This window comes from Bos grunniens, chromosome X, assembly GCF_055505025.1.
Source record: "Bos grunniens cultivar Pamir isolate PY7600 chromosome X, Bosgru_T2T1.0, whole genome shotgun sequence".
NCBI lineage: Eukaryota > Metazoa > Chordata > Mammalia > Artiodactyla > Bovidae > Bos > Bos grunniens.
In genome coordinates, this window is record NC_141194.1 from 5,304,249 (window position 1) to 5,321,164 (window position 16,916).

At 44.3% G+C, this 16,916-nt stretch overlaps 1 protein-coding gene across 22 annotated transcripts in view; it reads left to right on the plus strand.

Annotated features, from left to right (window-relative positions):
* The window catches only part of LOC147339722 (uncharacterized), a 496,256-nt gene that overhangs the window by 47,985 nt on the left and 431,355 nt on the right, over window positions 1–16,916 (plus strand). For 3 of the 22 annotated variants that reach the window (XR_015158986.1, XR_015158992.1, XR_015159005.1), the window contains one exon: window positions 1,866–3,227. The exons of 18 other annotated variants lie outside the window; for them this stretch is intronic. The gene's annotated coding sequence lies outside the window, so the exon portion shown is untranslated. Of the gene's footprint in view, window positions 1–1,865; window positions 4,788–16,916 lie in introns of those variants that run through there. One more of the 22 variants, XR_015159000.1, reaches the window with a different exon arrangement.

Here is a 16,916-nt window from a genome sequence, read left to right on the forward strand (position 1 = left end):
GAAGAAACGAAAGGTTTATTTCTGCCCATTGTTTGTAATCTGAACTAATGTTCCAAGCATAGTGTGATTTCAAAATGAAATATCCTAGGAGTCCATGGGGTGGCTGAGGGTCGGACACAACTGAGCGACTTCACTTTCGCTTTTCACTTTCATGCATTGGAGAAGGAAATGGCAACCCACTCCAGTGTTCTTGCCTGGAGAATCCCAGGGACGGGGGAGCCTGGTGGGCTGGCCGTCTATGGGGTTGCACAGAGTCAGACACGACTGAAGCGACTTAGCAGCAGCAGCAGCAGACATTCAGTTCAGTTCAGTTCAGTCTCTCAGTCGTGTCGGACTCTTTGCACCTATCTCTGACTTTACTAAGTAACCAAATGTCACACAGAGAATGGAGATGGCTGAAAATGTTGACTCTGAAATGAACGACCTGCAGGGGGCAGTGTGCTACAGTGTAAAAGACCCATCTCTGCTTGGATGGCTAGCCTTTGCCCTGCCCTCTGGTAAGCTTAATACCAGGCTTCCTAACTTGATTAAAAAACGTTATTTTCCCTACTGTGGCGACAGGAATGTTTGTTTGTGGAAATTATACTAGCAACTGATCTCAGTTCTTTATTAAAAATGGATACATATATATATATGTATGGATGAGTCCCTTCTCTGTATTCACCTTGAAACAGTCACAAAATTGTTAGTTGGCTATATGCTGCTCCTGCTGCTGCTGCTGCTAAGTCGCTTCAGTCGTGTCTGACTCTGTGCGACCCCATAGACATCAGCCCACCAGGCTCCCCCGTCCGTGGGATTCTCCAGGCAAGAACACTGGAGTGGGTTGCCATTTCCTTCTCCAGTGCATACCCCAATACAAAAGAACAAATTTATAATAAAAGTTAAAAGCAAATTTCTCTGGGGAAAAAATATAGGGATAGCATGATTGTCACAAATGTGATGGTTAGATGGAGTTTCAATTTTCTATAACGTTGCTTGTCTCCATTTATTAAATGTCTCAGCTCAGTTCAGTCGCTCAGTCGTGTCCGACTCTTTGCGACCCCATGGACTGCAGCACGCCAGGCTTCCCTGTCCATCACCGACTCCCGGAGTCTACTCAGACTCATGTCCATTGAGTCAGTGATGCCACCCAACCACCTCATCAGCTGCTGTCCCCTTCTCCCGCCTTCAATCTTTCCCAGCATCAGGCTCTTTTCAGATTAACCGTTTATATTTTGAAAAAAAAAAAAAATATATATATATAGTTTGAACTTAGAATATCGGTTTCTTAGTTTTAGTGTATGTTTTTTAAAAAGGCATCCAGATGGTAAAATACTGTTTCAGCTTTCTGGGATTCATTTATTATGATTGTTACAAAATTGACAAGTCAAAAGTGTTAGTGAGTCACGCTCAAGGTCAGTAAACTGCCGGTCTCTAGCACAAGATGCTGGAGAGGGCGTCTTGATGCTCCTGTGGTTCTCAGGCAGTCGCTCCAGTCCCCGCCGTGTATCAGGCATTAGGGCTTTTCTCCCGTCCGCTGGAAGACTCCATGTCTTGGCAAGTGGTTCGCTCTGTAGCACCTCACAGGACTGAAGAACTTAATCGTACGCCTGAAGCCTTGGAGTCTGTCCCTTTGGCAAGACCGAAGTGGGAATATTGTTACCGGCTTGGATTTCCACTTCAAGAGAAAAAAAGAATGCTTGTCGTTTTCAGCCTCCTGTGCTGAAATTCAAATGCAGATCTGACTTGGCCTGCCCGACCACAGTGGAGGGAAGAACAGTTAGAACGCTGAGGTTCTGAGAACTGGGCGGAGGCCCTCTTTTTATCTCCTTTTTCCATTTTTTTCCCATTTACTCTCCTTTTCTCTCTTTTCTTTTTTTTTTCAGACCTGCCTCAACATATAGAACTCACGGTTCCCTGGCGGCTCAGCAGTAAAAGAATCAGCCTGCAATGAAGGAGACCTGGGTTTCGATCCCTGGGTTGGGAAAATCTCCTGGAGGAGGGCATGGCAACCCACTCCAGTATTCTTGCCTGGAGAATCCCACGGAGAGAGGAGCTGGGCGTGCTGCAGTCCATGGGGTCGTAAAGAGTTGGACACGACTGAGCAATTTAACATAATACAAGCATCCCCTGAGCCTTGTTAGGGCCAGATCTTTTTTGTTTCTTTTACTTTATTTACTTTTTTATTTTTGGCTGGGTCTTGGGCTTCCTCTCGTTACAGCGGGTAGGGGCTGGGTCTTGGGCTTCCTCTAGGATAGGTAGGGGCTGTCCTCTGGTTCTGCTGAGCAGGCTTCTGATTGCAGAGGCCTCGCTTGTTACGGAGCACAGGTTTCTGTAGTTGTGTTTCTCGGGCCCTAGAGTGCGGGTCTCAGAAGCTGTGGCTCAGCACGGCCTTAGCAGCCCCGAGGCATGTGGCATCTTCCCAGACCAGGGATCGAACCAGTGTCCCCTGCATTCCAAGGCAGACTGCCAACCACTGGACCACCAGGGAAGCCCGCTTTGACATTCCGAATCTTGGCACAGTAGAAGTTTACAAGCCAGTCGTTGTGTGGAATACCCCTCAGTTTACCTGGTAATTTCCTCGTGAACCTGTGTGGGCTGCCCGTCTTCGCCAGAAGGGCAGCACAGAAATAACGCTCTGTTCTTGTCATTGTATTTAGTTGTAGACCATAGTGTTTTGAGCGTTTCCATAGCTGCTGACGCTTTGACTAAAGTGAAGTGAAAGTCGGTCAGTCATGTCTGACTCTGCATACAGTCCATGGGATTCTCCAGGCCAGAACACTGGAGTGGGTAGCCTTTCCCTCCTCCAGGGGATCTTCCCCACCCAGTGATCAAACCCAGGTCTCACGCATTGCAGGCGGATTCTTTACCAGCTGAGCCACCAGGGAAGCCCAAGAATGCTGGAATGGATAGCGTATCCCTCCTCCAGCGGATCTTCTCGACCCAGGAATCGAAGCAGGGTCTCCTGCGTTACAGGTGGATTCTTTACCAACTGAGCTAAGGTGGTCCTCAATTTTAACACTTTAAGCTTTAAAGAAGGTGAGCTCTTTCCTTGATGCTAGCTCAGCCGGCAACCAGGATTAGAGTCTGTCATGAAATCACACTATCAGAGTTTTGGAGATGAGAAACATCAGTTCCTTCCTTTGACAAGTACCCTAATATCTAGAAGGCAGAATGAGTGCTTACTCTTGTCACGCACACGTCACCTTTAATCTTGTCCATGTTGCTTATTAAAAAACCGAACAAAAGTTGAATGTTTCTGATTTAGTTTCACTTAAGGTTTGAATCTTTTTTTTTCTGGAAAATTCATCAAGCTGAGGCGTTTTTGGAGTAAGAACTTCCTAAGTGCTCCTTTAGGAAAATAGGAAATCATAATTTGGAAACGGGGATTTAAGGAATTTTACTTTCCAGAAGACTATTTCCTATTCCATGTCTAGTTTACTTGTGTTTCTGGACAGACCCTCAGAATACATAATATTTAATTTAAAGAGTATATTTTCTCATGTCTTAGGTTATATTTATCGAGAAAGGATAGATGCTGAAAGTAAACCACGGTTTCTCGCCTTTAGCATTATGATCATTTAGGCTCGATAATTGTGTTTTTTTTTAATTTACTTTTTATTGGATTTCAGTTGCTTTCCAATGCTGTGTTAGTTGCTGCTGTCCAGCAGAGTGAATCAGCTATATGTACACATATATCCGCTCTTTTTTTTTGGATCTCCTTCCCATCGAGGCCACCCCAGGGCACTGAGTAGATAGAGGTCCCTGAGCTGTACAGTGGGTTCTCATCACTCACCTATTTTGTGTGTGTGTGTCTGAGTCTGCAGCCCCATGGACTGTAGCCCACCGGGCTTCTCGGTCCATGGATTTCCCAGGCGGGAATACTGAAGGAAGTTGCCATTTCCTACACAGGGGATCTTCCTTGACCAGGGATATATTTTAAACATAGTATCAATAGCATGTATATGTCAGTCCCATCTCCCATTTTAGCCTATCACCATCCCTCGCCACCTTGGTATCCATGTGTTTGTTCACTACAATCTGCGTCTCTTATTTCTTTGGCTGTGTGTCTATAGTGGGTCCGGTCTGTAACTTACAGGCCATTTAGCAGCTTCCATGGCCCCTGCCCACTGGATCCAGATGTTCCTCCCAGTTCTGACAACCAGAAATAGCTCCAAATGCTGCAACTGTCCCTTTCTGGGTAACAGAAGCATGGACAAAGAAACTTTGTTCTCTGCTTGAGAACTCCTGAAGCAGATCATAGAGTTGTTGCTGCTAAGTCGCTTCAGTCGCGTCCGACTCTGTGCGACCCCATAGACGGCAGCCCACCAGGCTCCCCCGTCCCTGGGATTCTCCAGGCAAGAACACTGGAGTGGGTTGCCATTTCCTTCTCCAATGAATGAAAGTGAACAGTGAAAGTGAAGTCGCTCAGTCGTGCCAGACTCTTAGTGACCCCATGGACTGCAGCCCACCGGGCTCCTCGATCCATGGGATTTTCCAGGCAGGAGTATTGGAGTGGGGTGCCATTGCCTTCTCCGCATAGAGTTGTTATGTAATTTTTATACTTTGTCATTTAGGAACTATAGGTGGGGTTATAGACTTATAATTCAAACTTTTATTCAAGTAGAATTTTCAGCATTTCCATTATTAAGTGTAGGGACTTTTAAGTATAAGTTTCAAGAAGAAAGTAGACCAGATAAGGTTAAATTTTAAGTATTTCTAGAGATGTATCTTTACAATACAATAACAATATATTAAACTATAATATCAATATATAAAATATTAAAATGAATATATATTAAAATTAATGTGTGTTCTCAGGGTGTCCTCAGTTGCTCAGTTGTGTCTGACTCTCTGTGACCCCATGGACTGCAGCCCACTAGGCTCCTCTGTCCATAGGATTCTTCAGGCAAGAATACCAGAATGGGTTGCCATGCCCTCCTCCAGGGGATCTTCCTGATCCGGGGATTGAACTCATGTCTGCCTGCACTTCCTGTATTGTAGGCAGATTCCCTACGCACTGAGCCATAGCGAGGTCAGCAGCATTAAAATTAAAATATGTTAAAGTATCAACATATATTAACACATTACAATTTTAAGTATTTCTGCAGATACGTTTTTACCCCATAATATATCTATATCTATATATAGAGAGAGGTGTTATGGGGATGACGTTTATTTTTTGCTAAATTTCATCAGCATTTAAACAACAAATCCACCTTTTTCATGTCAGTTAGGCCAGTCACGGTTTCCCCGAGTAGACTTTGATAGAATTTCTCGTCACACGGAAGGATGCATTCTCTGATCCTGCGTTCACCAGACTGCCTCTGTGCTGGTGGTGACCGCCGAGGAAGCTCAGCGCCCATTCCGGATGAGAACTTTGGTGGGAATGTGTTTCCCCAGGGCGCTTCACCATCAAATCGAGACCTGCTGTAATTGCTTTTCAGTGGTGCCAAGTTTTACTTCTTTTTCAGTCCTCTTCTGTCAGCTTGCCACTGGGAGGACTGAACTGCAAGGAACTGCACATAATTTGAAATGGGTGTGTGTTCCCTACAAAAATCCTCTTGGCAGACGAAATATTTTTTACTGCGTTCACCGTGTGCGGTAGGGAGGAATGAACAAATACTTTCCCATCGTATCTCTTGAGTCCTTGGACAGGTCAGAAATGAAGCTTGAGTAACCACAGGTGCTCACAAAAGGAATGCGAAAATATTTCTGATGTGTTGTTCACCCATTATGCAAGTATTTGCTTTATTACAGCTATTGAAATACCTTCACAAATATTTTCTGGCAAAGCGAGCATTTATTTTGGAAACATTTACTTGGCTTTGAAGGTTGCTCTTACTCAATTGTTTGCTCAGTAGAGGGGAAAAAATGGGAAATGCTTTTCAAGTTATTTGTCACATGTACCTCTAGTACCCTCGTGAAGAAATCTTTGGGGTTAGGCTAGTGTTAAAATGGTTCACAAATCAAAGAAACATGAAAGAAAGTGAGGAAAAGCCAATCTGATGGCTACAGAAGATGACAACGTGGTAGAGACTTAAGAATTAAAAAAAAAAAAAAGAAAACACAAGAGCCCTGAAGATGAAAATGGAAGAAAAACCATCAGCAGATATGAGAGTAGTGGAAATTAGCAACAGGAGCAGCTTCACGGGGACAAGGAATTTCACTTTGTTCTAAGATTCCTGATGTTCAGGGTTCCTTCCTCAGGTGTCCGAGGTGATCATGGAAACTCAGTAGATAAGGGTATGAGGCTGGCTTTGGGTGGATTGAATATAACTTTCTGCTAAACTGGATTTATGAACGAAGGAGAATATATGCGTTGACTAGAAAAAAAAATGCACAACGAGAGAGTTGAGTTAAGTTTTATTGGAGGCACAATGAGGACTGTGGCCTGGGATACAGCCTCTCAGGTGGCTCTGAGGAGCTGCTCCCGAGAGGGCGGGCGGAGGTCACGGTGTATCTTGGCAGAACGTGATTGTAGTGAAGGGGGATCTGTGCAATGAAGCACACACGTTTGGCAGAAGGTGGTCGCTGGTCACAGAGGGTTGCTGGTAGTCGCAAGGAGCTGCTAACTCCATCAGGGATTTTAGGGCCTTGCTAGATATGAGATGATGCAAGAAACTGGGCATGTTAAGCCTTTTCCCAGGGAGGTCCCTGGTAGTACAGCGGCTAAGACTCTGCACTTCCGCAGCAGGGGACATGCATTCATTCCTGGTTGGAAACTAAGGTCCCATATGCCACACGGCCAAAAGAAATAAATCAATAAATACTAGAAACAAAGCTTCATTATAGAAACTAGGTAGCCACTGAGTTACGGATAAAGAGGGGGGTTAAGGGAAACTATCAGTCACTCAGTCGTGTCCGACTCTTTGTGATCCCGTGGACTGTAGCCCTACAGGCTCCTCTGTCCATGGGATTCTCCAGGCAAGAATACTGGAGTGGGTTGCCACTTCCTAAAGAGGGAGAGCGTGAGATAAATCGAATAGCATGGATGCGTACGCACTAAGATATGTAAATAGATAGCCAATGGGAATTTGCTCTCTGACTCAGGAGTCAAAGTGGGGCTCTGTAATAATTCTAATTCAAATTAGAATTCTAATTCTCTGTGCGTCCTAAGTTGCTTCAGTCGTGTCTGACTCTTTGCGACCCCATGGACTGTAGCCCTCCAGGCTCCTCTGTCCCTGAGGTTCTCCAGGCAGGAATACTGGAGTGGGTTGCCCTTTCCTTCTCCACTAATTCTCTGTAATAATCTGTAGGAATGGGCGGGAGGTGGGAGGGAGATTCAAGAGGGAGGGGACATACCTACATCTCTGATTAATTCATGTTGATGTATGACCGAAATCAAACCAATATTGTAAAGCAGTCATCAATCAATTAAAAATAAATGCATTTAAAAAAATATTAATAGAAACAAATACTTAACAGGACAAAAGTTAAAAAAAAAAAAAACTAGGTGGCCCGGCCCAGTCCCCAACATGTTTAACAAAAAAAAAAAATCGTTTCCTGAAAATATCTAACTATCTGCAGACCTGGTCTGCTAGTCTTTCCAGAGCACAGATGGCTCAATTCCTCACCTCCACCCTGAACTCCTTTCAACGGGGCATGGAGGGTCAGTGACTGCAGTGGCCAGGGACCTCATCCTAAAAGAAGCAGACGACAATGGCCAGTTTTCAGTCCTGACAAGAACACGATCAGTTTGTTTGTTTTTCACATTTATTTATTTACTTGGCCGTGCGAGGTCTTTGCTGTAGCGTGCAGGGTATTTAGTTGCAACACATGGGGTCTAGTTCCCTGACCAGGGATCGAACCCAGGCCACCTGCATTGTGAGCTTGGGGTGTTAGCCACTGGATTGCCAGGGAGGTTCCTCAAATAAGTGACGAGCTCATGCTGGAAAGGACTCTTATTTCTTTGATCCCGACGAGGGACAATTCTTTGATGGTTAATAACTAAGTACCACCTCATAAGGAACAACGGGCACGATCCTTTTATGTCTTTTTGTGCATTTCTGGAAACTTTGCGCATGGAAAGTGCTCAGTAAATGTACACTGAAATGAACTGAATTAAGTTGAAATTGCTGTCTCCAAAGCTCGCGGTAGAGCAACAGTTTGGGCTACGAGAGCCCCAGGCGGCATCTGTCATCATGCAGATAAGCATTCCTAATAAAGTTTAAATGCTAGAGGCATTTGCCTTCATTCCAAGCCTTCTGTGAGGGCTCATTCGAGGGTCCGGAGAAGATGAGAAGTCTTGTCAACACCACATCAATGGGGACACACATGAGTTCCTTCCGCCCTGAAATGTTATCCGTGGCCACGACCGCCCCTGAATAGGAGCTTTTGAAACCCAGGCTTCGAGCTACCCAGTACAGCATCAATACCATCAGAGCTTATTATCAAATTTCCATTCCCCCCAGAACTGACACCCCCAGGCCAGTCATAACAGCAGCAGCCTGCTTCTCGGATGAATGAGAACACGTTCATTCATCGGAGGTGCTGAGTGCCTTCTGCAAGGAGAACACGAAACGCCAGTGCTTTCAATTGCATTTAACTTCTGTAATGTGATGATTGAGTGTTCTGGCCATCCTGACATATAGAAGTATTCACTTGTGTATTGTCACACTTAAGATTTGAAACACGTATCTTTGTTTAACGCCATTTCACATTAAATAAGGGAAATAGATCGGTGTAACAGTTTATATCTAAGTTTTCTTTGGCTGAATTTCCTTGAATTCTCGCAAAACATTTCCCACTAAATTTGTTTTGTCGTTCAGTCGCTCACTTGTGTCCGACTCTTTGCAACCCCATGGACTGCAGCATGTCAGACCTCCCTGTCCTTCAGCATCTCCCAGAGTTAATTCCTATTAACTTGCATAATAAAAATACAACCTATAGGGACTTCCCTGGAGGGGCAGTGGTTAAGCTTTTGCCCTCCGATGCAGAGGATGTGGGTTCGATCCCTGGTCAGGACCTGAGATACTACATTCGTCACGGCCAAAAAACTGAAACGGAAAACAGAGATGATATTGTAACAGATTCAATAAAGTCTTTAAAAAATGGTCTACGTGAAAAAAATAAAATCTTAAAAAAAATCATCTATTTCTTGCTGAGGAAATGTACCTATGTGTGTTACTAAAAACAGAGTCCCTTGGCAAATGTTATTAAATATCCATACAAAGGTAGACACAGGGGTGGATGAAGGATTAAAGAGAAGGGGGGAAAAGTGAAGAATGTGAACAGATTGTGTTTCAGAAAGGTACAGATAAACAGAAAGATCAGGAAAAGTAGCAGCATTCTGAAGTAGTGCTCAAAGGTGATGCTCAGAGAGGCTAGAAATGGGTGGAAAGAGAATCTTGGGTTTTCCTGTGGGAGACCACTGCTTCCCAAGGTGGGGGTGAAATTTGGAGGGTAGGGGTCATGCTTTGGAGAAGGGCATGGCAACCCACTCCAGTATTCTTGCCTGGAGAGTCCCCATGGACAGAGGGGCCTGGTGGTCCACAGTCCACGGGGTCGAAAAGAGTGGGACACGACTGAAGAGACTTAGCACGCAGTACGTCATGGTTTAGTTGCCACGGTCCTTGGGGGAATTCCACAGCCACTGAGAGGCTCCATAGACAAGGGCCTCAGGCGCATACGACTTCTGAATGACCCACAGGGTCCACTTGTATATGACTCTCCAAAGCCCACAGCTGACTTTATGGTACGTAGATACCCAAGGCTTGCTGTTTGTGGTTCTGCCATGTATTGAGGATTGCAGGCACGCAGCCCTGCAGGTGGTTCAAAGAAATATTTTACTTTCTTTTGCCAAGACTATCCCTGGGCGTCCTTGTGCAGTGCTTGAGAAAAATCTCTTCGTTTTTGACAATGCCCCTTGTTATCTTGAGTTGTGAGTAGATAACTCGTGTATCAGCTGCTCCTGATATCATGTATTTATGGTAGATTTATAACGATGCACCAGACTCATCTGATTTCAGAATATCAATTTTTTTCAAAAGTATCATTATTCATTTGAACAGTATCTTACACCTTCTATATCTAAGTTGTTCTTTAGAAATAGGAACAAGCATGCAACCTCATTCTGCATTCTGGTGTCACTGTGCCCAAATATTTACATGTAAAAAACAGAATCATAACAAATTATAGTATCTTGCTTTATGCTTTATATTGCAATGGCCATTGTTTCCTATAAAACTGATAATAATATCTGTGAAAGTGAAACTTGCTGCATCGTGTCCAACTCTTTGTGACCTCATGGACTCTACAGTCCATGGAATTCTCCAGGCCAGAACACTGGAGTGGGTAGCCTTTCCTTTCTCCAGGGGATCTTCCCAACCCAGGGATGGAACCCAGGTCTCCTGCATTGCAGGTGGATTCTTTATCAGCAGAGCCACCAGGGAAGCCCAAGAATAGTGGAGTGGGTAGCCTATCCCTTCTCCAGCGGATCTTCCCGACCCAGGCATTGAACTGGGGTGTGAATTTTATTTCAGGAGAGTTCAAGAAAATGTGATGAAATGTTTATGGTACAGAGGAAGGGTGGTCCTGAGAAAAGAAGGATGCAGGACCTGGGAGCAACAAGTCCATAAGTCCAGTTCTGGTTTTTAACTGCAGCAAAGTTAGCCTAGGTACCCACCTAACATAATCAGCTATGTAGTACTGCATTGGAATAAGTTTGTAATGAAAGTCAAAATGTTAGTCACTCAATCGTGTCTGACTCTTTGTGGCCCCGTGGACTGTAGCCCCCCAGACTCCCCTATCCATGGGATTCTCCAGGCAAGAAGACTGGAGTGGGTTGCCATTCTCTTCTCCAGCGGATCTTCTCGACCCAGGGATCAAACCCAGGAGACCTCCGGGAGTTGGTGATGGACTGGGAGGCCTGGCGTGCTTCAGTCCATGGGGTCACAAAGAGTCGGACACAACTGAGCGACTGAACAGCAACAACAATGACAATCTGTTGCAGGCAGATTCTTTACTGTCTGAGCCACCAGGGAAGCCCTACTTTTCACACAAATATTTAAAACATAAAAAACAAACAGAGAAACTAAATAAAAAAGTTTTTAATCTTACAGCACAGCACCGTGAAAAAGCATAGTACAGTACTACCAGCTCCATCACCGCTGGTTTTACACGCACTTTCAGACATCCTGGGCTTGGAATAAAGATTCCGTATTACTGGCCTCTCTACAGTACTGCCTCAAGGAGATCAGTCCTGAATATTCACTGGAAGGACTGATGCTGAAGCTGAAGCTCCAATACTTGGCCATCTTATGCGAAGAGCTGACTCATTGTTAAAGAGTCTGAAGCTGGGGAAGATGGAAGGTGGGAGGAGAAGGGGTTGACGGAGGATAAGATGGTTGGATGGCATCACCGACTCGATGGACATGAGTTTGAGTAAACTCTGGGAGTTGGTGATGGACAGGGAGGCCTGGCGTGCTGCAGTCCGTGGGGTCACAGAGAGTCTGACATGACCGAGCGACTGAACAGCAACGACAATGACGATATAGAATCGTATAGTAAAGCACAACCAGACGTAGAGGGTACACGCCTGTGACAATGTAGGCCAGACATGTAAACTAACTGATGTAACTGGACACTCGAACGCATGTTCCCATCTTTCAAAGATTGCAGCTTGAAGGTTTATATGTAGTGGACTTATATGATACAGCGTTTTTTTTTTTTTTCCTAAACCTAAATAAAAATCACCTATTATTTACAAAGCTGTGTCCTATAGTGTAGACCCAGATGACTAAGACACTTGCTACTTAGGAGGAGTTCACATGTTGTTTTGAGTAAAAATATGTAAACACGGATATAGGGGCAGACAGTTGGCTCAAATGTTTAAAAGAGTGGAATTCAGATTTGTAAGAAATATGACCGGTAATGTTGCTAGATGTGCTGATTCTCGAAGGGAATAAAAAAAATAAAGAAACCTTTATAAGTTTGTAAAATCTTCTGACCTGATTAACATGGTTGTTATTGTTCAGTCACTCAGTCCTGTCTGACTCTCTGCAACCCCATGGACTGCAGCACACCAGGCCTCCCTGTCCATCACCAACTCCCGGAGTTTGCTCAAATTCATGTGCATCAAGTCAGTGATGCCATCCAACCATCTCATCCTCTGTCGTCCCCTTCTCCTTCTGCCCTCAATCTTTCCCAGCATCACAGTCTTTTCCAGTGAGTTGGCAGTTCCATTCAGGTGGCCAAAGGATTTGGCCAGATTTATATATAATTATACATATATGTGGACTTCCCTGGTGGCTCAGCTGGGAGAGAATCCACCTGCAGTGCGGGAGACCTGGGTTCAATCCTTGGGTTGGGAAAATCCCCTGGAGAAGGGAAAGGCCACCCACCCCAGTATTCTGGCCTGGAGAATCCCACTGACAGAGGAGCCTGGCGGGCTACAGTCCATGGGGTCACAAAGAGTTGGAGACAACTGAGCGAGTAAACACACACACACAAATACATATATTTACAATTACTATGTATCATTGGAATAGGAAATGAATCTTTCCTCCACTAGTTGGAAGACGAAAAATCCTTCACCGTGAAGACATCAGACACCCATCTGTGCTTTCTCCTTGATATTTTGTGTTTTTAATTAAATTCTCCAAGGCGTTCAGGATTCAAGTTAGTGTTTGATGTGCTGTAAACCTCTGAATCTTGTATTTTACTGAGATAGCTATCCAGTTGTCCTGATAACATTTATTGCACAGTTCTTTCTCTCTAAATAAGATAGTTCTGGATCATGAATCTTCCTATCCGTCTCTAGCCAAGTAGTTATTTTTTATGTATTTTACCAGTTTCAACTAAAGAACATACTAATGAAAGCCTGACTAAAGTCCTGACTGTAGAATATGTATGGGCTTGTTTGCATGGTCTCTCTCACTCCCTGGTCATTCACTTTTATTCATGCTTCTTGAATTTGATAGATGAGAAATACCTCTTTATTTTGGTTAATAATATTGAGATTAAATTGTTTAAAATTTAGCTACGGAACCTTTTTAAAAGCTATTTTTTCAAAGATTTATTATTTTGTTTGATTTTCTTATTTCTGGCTGCCCTGGATCTTCAGTGCCATGTGGGCTTTTTTTTTCCTCTAGTTTCGGTGAGTCGTGGTCACTCTAGTGGCCGTGTGTGGGATTCTCACTGCGGTAGCTTCTCTTACCGTGGAGCGCATTCTAGAGCACAGGCTCAGTGGCTGTGGCACCACGGTCTTAGGTGATCTGCAGCATGTGGGATCTTCCCGGACCAGGGATCGAACCCGTGTCTCCTGTACTGGCTGGCAGATTCTGAGCCTCCCAGAATTCTGAGCCACCAAGGAAGCCTAGGCACTTATTCTTTGCTGTACAAAATTTGACAGCATGTTCCTATGATTTTTTTGAATATTCTTACCTTATCAGAGAAGGCAATGGCACTCCACTCCAGTACTCTTGCCTGGAAAATCCCATGGACGGAGGAGCCTTGTGGGCTGCAGTCCATGGGGTTGCTAAGAGTTGGACTCAACTGAGTGACTTCACTTTCACTTTTCACTTTCATGCATTGGAGAAGGAAATGGCAACCCACTCCAGTGTTCTTGCCTGGAGAATCCCAGGGATGGGGGAGCCTGGTGGGCTGCCATCTATGGGGTCGCACAGAGTCGGACACGACTGAAGTGACTTAGCAGCAGCTTATTTAAAGATATTTGAACATCTATCTTAGCTTGGGCTCCCATAAGAAGACACCGCTGGAGGGTCCTAACAACGAATTTATTTCTCACAGTTCTGGACTCTGGAAGCTCTCGATCAGGGTGGCAGTGTGTTCAGGTTCTTGGTGGGTAAACTCTTCTTGGCTCAAATTTTATTGTTCCAAAAGGTATCAGTGAATTGTATAGTTTTCCTTGGCTCATTATCTTTAGTGGGATGCTTGAAGCTTGACCCTTTGTAAGGAGATTAGCAATTTGTGCCATTAATATTGAAAATATTCCTATGAATCTGTATATTTTATTGTCATTAGTTTTTTTTTTATTTTTAAAATTTACAAAATTGTATTAGTTTTGCCAAATATCAAAATGTTCTCATTAGTTTTGTGTTTATTTGCCTATTAGGTGAAATAGGAAATTATATATGAACTTTCTTATCTGTGACTTTAAATAGATGAACTTCAGGGTTTTTAATCCTAATGTAGGAGAAGGCAATGGCACCCCACTCCAGTACTCTTGCCTGGAAACTCCCATGGATGGAGGAGCCTGGTGGGCCGAAGTCCATGGGGTCACTAGAGTCGGACATGGCTGAGCGACTTCACTTTCACTTTTCACTTTCATGCATTGGAGAAGGAAATGGCAACCCACTCCAGTGTTCTTGCCTGGAGAATCCCAGGGACGGGGGAGCCTGGTGGGCTGGCGTCTATGGGGTCGCACAGAGTTGGACATGACTGAAGCGACTTAGCAGCAATAGTTTATATGGGCTTCCCTGGTGGCTCAGATGGTAAAGAATCTGCCTGCAGATTCAGGAGACCTGAGTTCAATTCCTGGGTCGGGAAGATCCCCGTGGAGAAGGGGATGGCAACCCCTTCCAGTATTCTTGCCTGGAGAATTCTGTGGACAGAGGAGCCTGGCGGGCTGCAGTCCGTGGGGTCACAGCACACAGCTGAGGTACCGGCACACGTAATAGCTTATATGTGTATACAATTATAATTCTGCCGTGTTTTTGCATGTATTACTTTCACTGTTACAGTTTCATGTCTGTGTGTTTATGTTCCCATTCCCCCACATATGCTGGGTTTTTTTTTTTTTTTGATGTCGTTCTTTCCTTAGAATTCTAGAATGCTTCTGATCCTTGTGGTCTTTTTCCTGAAGGTTCCCTTCATATTTTAAAGACTGCACTTCTGTCGTCACCATCATTAACAGAGCTTCACTTTTCAGTGTTCTTGTATTTCCTCACTCTTCCTGAGGCTCAGGGATCATGGGTGTTCCGTAGAATTTTGCATCTGAATTCTTACTAAATGGCCTTGTGTTACGTTGATTTTCCACAATTGTTTGTATATTTCTGTGAAGGTTTATGAGCATATAAATAAGACGCGTGTGGTGCTTCTTCTGTGACAAGGTTTTTGACTTGGCACGACTCTTTTCGTTTCTACTTTTCCGTTCTTGAGCTCAGGTTTATTGGTACGTGGGTGGTTCGTGTACTTTCGTTTCCATGGACGGTGTGCTCCCAATCTCCTTTGTGTCCTGAAATGATCTCTCCTTGTCCCTTTCCCTGAATGACAAGTGAAAAAATTCTCGGATCGTGGGGCAGAAAATTCTCGGATCGTAAGCTGTTTCCTCAAGAGCTTAGGAACTTGGCTCTAAGGTCTTTGGTACTTAATATGTAGGGAGAGAGTTTTGAGTCGCTCTTTGTTGGTTCTTTTGATATACTTTTTTTTTTTTACCATTCTTTTAAAATTTAAATTTATTTATTTTAATTAGAGGCTAATTCCTTTACAATACTGTATTGGTTTTGCCATACATCAACATGAATCTGCCGTGGGTGTTTTTTACCATTTTTAAATTTTTTACGTGTTGATGACGTCTGCCGCCTTTGGAAGAGACGCATTTTGTCGGGTTGGGTTGGGGTCTGCGTTGTACAGTTATTGTGTTCTGCAGGAAACGATCTCCACACCATTCTGAATTCCAGCTCAGGAAAATCCCCCATTCCCACCTCAGCCCTGTTCTCTGTGTATTCCTTCTTTTCGGAGACGTTCTGTATACCTGTCGTATCCCCTCTTTCCCGTGCGGGCGTGCGTGCGTGCGTGCGTGCGTGCGTGCTAAGTCGCTTCGGTCGTGTCTGACTCTGCGACCCCACGGACTGTAGCCCGCCCGGTTCCTCTGTCCATGGGATTTCCCAGGCAAGAGTACTGGAGTGGTGTTTCCACGCCCTCCTCCAGGGGATCTTCCAGACCCAGGGATCGAACCGGCAACTCTTAAGTCTCCTGCATTGGCAGGCGGGTTTTTTTCCCACAGGGGCCGCCTGGGAAGCCCCCTCTCTTTCCTAGAGGGTGCTAAGCTTTGTCCTCTCTCTCTCTTGTTTTTCTGTCTTTTTTATTTTTCTCATCCTATTTTTTGGCAGTATTATTGGTAATTCTGCTTTGGATTTGGGTGTCACAATCCCTGATGGATACAGAAGAACTTGGCAGGGGGAGGGAAGGAGACCAGCAGACTGATATCTCACAACCTGCTTCCTCAGAGTGCTTCTTCCTCGAGGAACAGTGGCGGTGCACTCTGAACCACACATAATACAGCCAGTCTGCACGGTTTTTTTGATTTATGACTTGTCTCCAGGAATTCTGAGAACTGAATGAAGCTGAAGACCAGCCAGCAAACTCCCCAGAATACCAGCTCCTGAGCCAAAGAAAATTAGATTGGAGGAAGGTACTCAGTTAATGCCCTTTTTTTTTTTTTTTTACACAACCTTCTGAAGTGACCGAAGAAGTGTAATTGGTCTCCCCCTTGAAGCAGAAGCAGTCTCTTCAAGTGGAGAGATACTGAAAAAGAAAACACTCTTGCTGTTAAACAAAAAGACTTCTGGCTGACCCTCAAGATCTGCAGCAGTTGACAGTCAGCTGAAATATTCTCTTTCAGTCATGTGAAATCCTGCAGATTCATAATGCATGGGACAGCTCGGCAAACTCGAGACAGACTTCGTAATTCTATCCACAAGGCTGAAACTCTGTCCTTACCAGGAATGAGTGGTTACTTAACCTAGTACGACTCTACCCAATCAGCTAGGATATTATGTTGCATGTGGGGAAAACATTGCTTACATCAAACACACAAGAATATGCACATGGCTGTTTGTGCTAACATATTTTTCCTTCATGTCGGAAAGAAAAAAAATAAGAAAATATAGGTAGCTTCTCCACTGTATTTTAATGTCGTTCAATCAATAATATGCCCTGGTACTGATTCTAAGCCTATTTAGGGAGAGGTT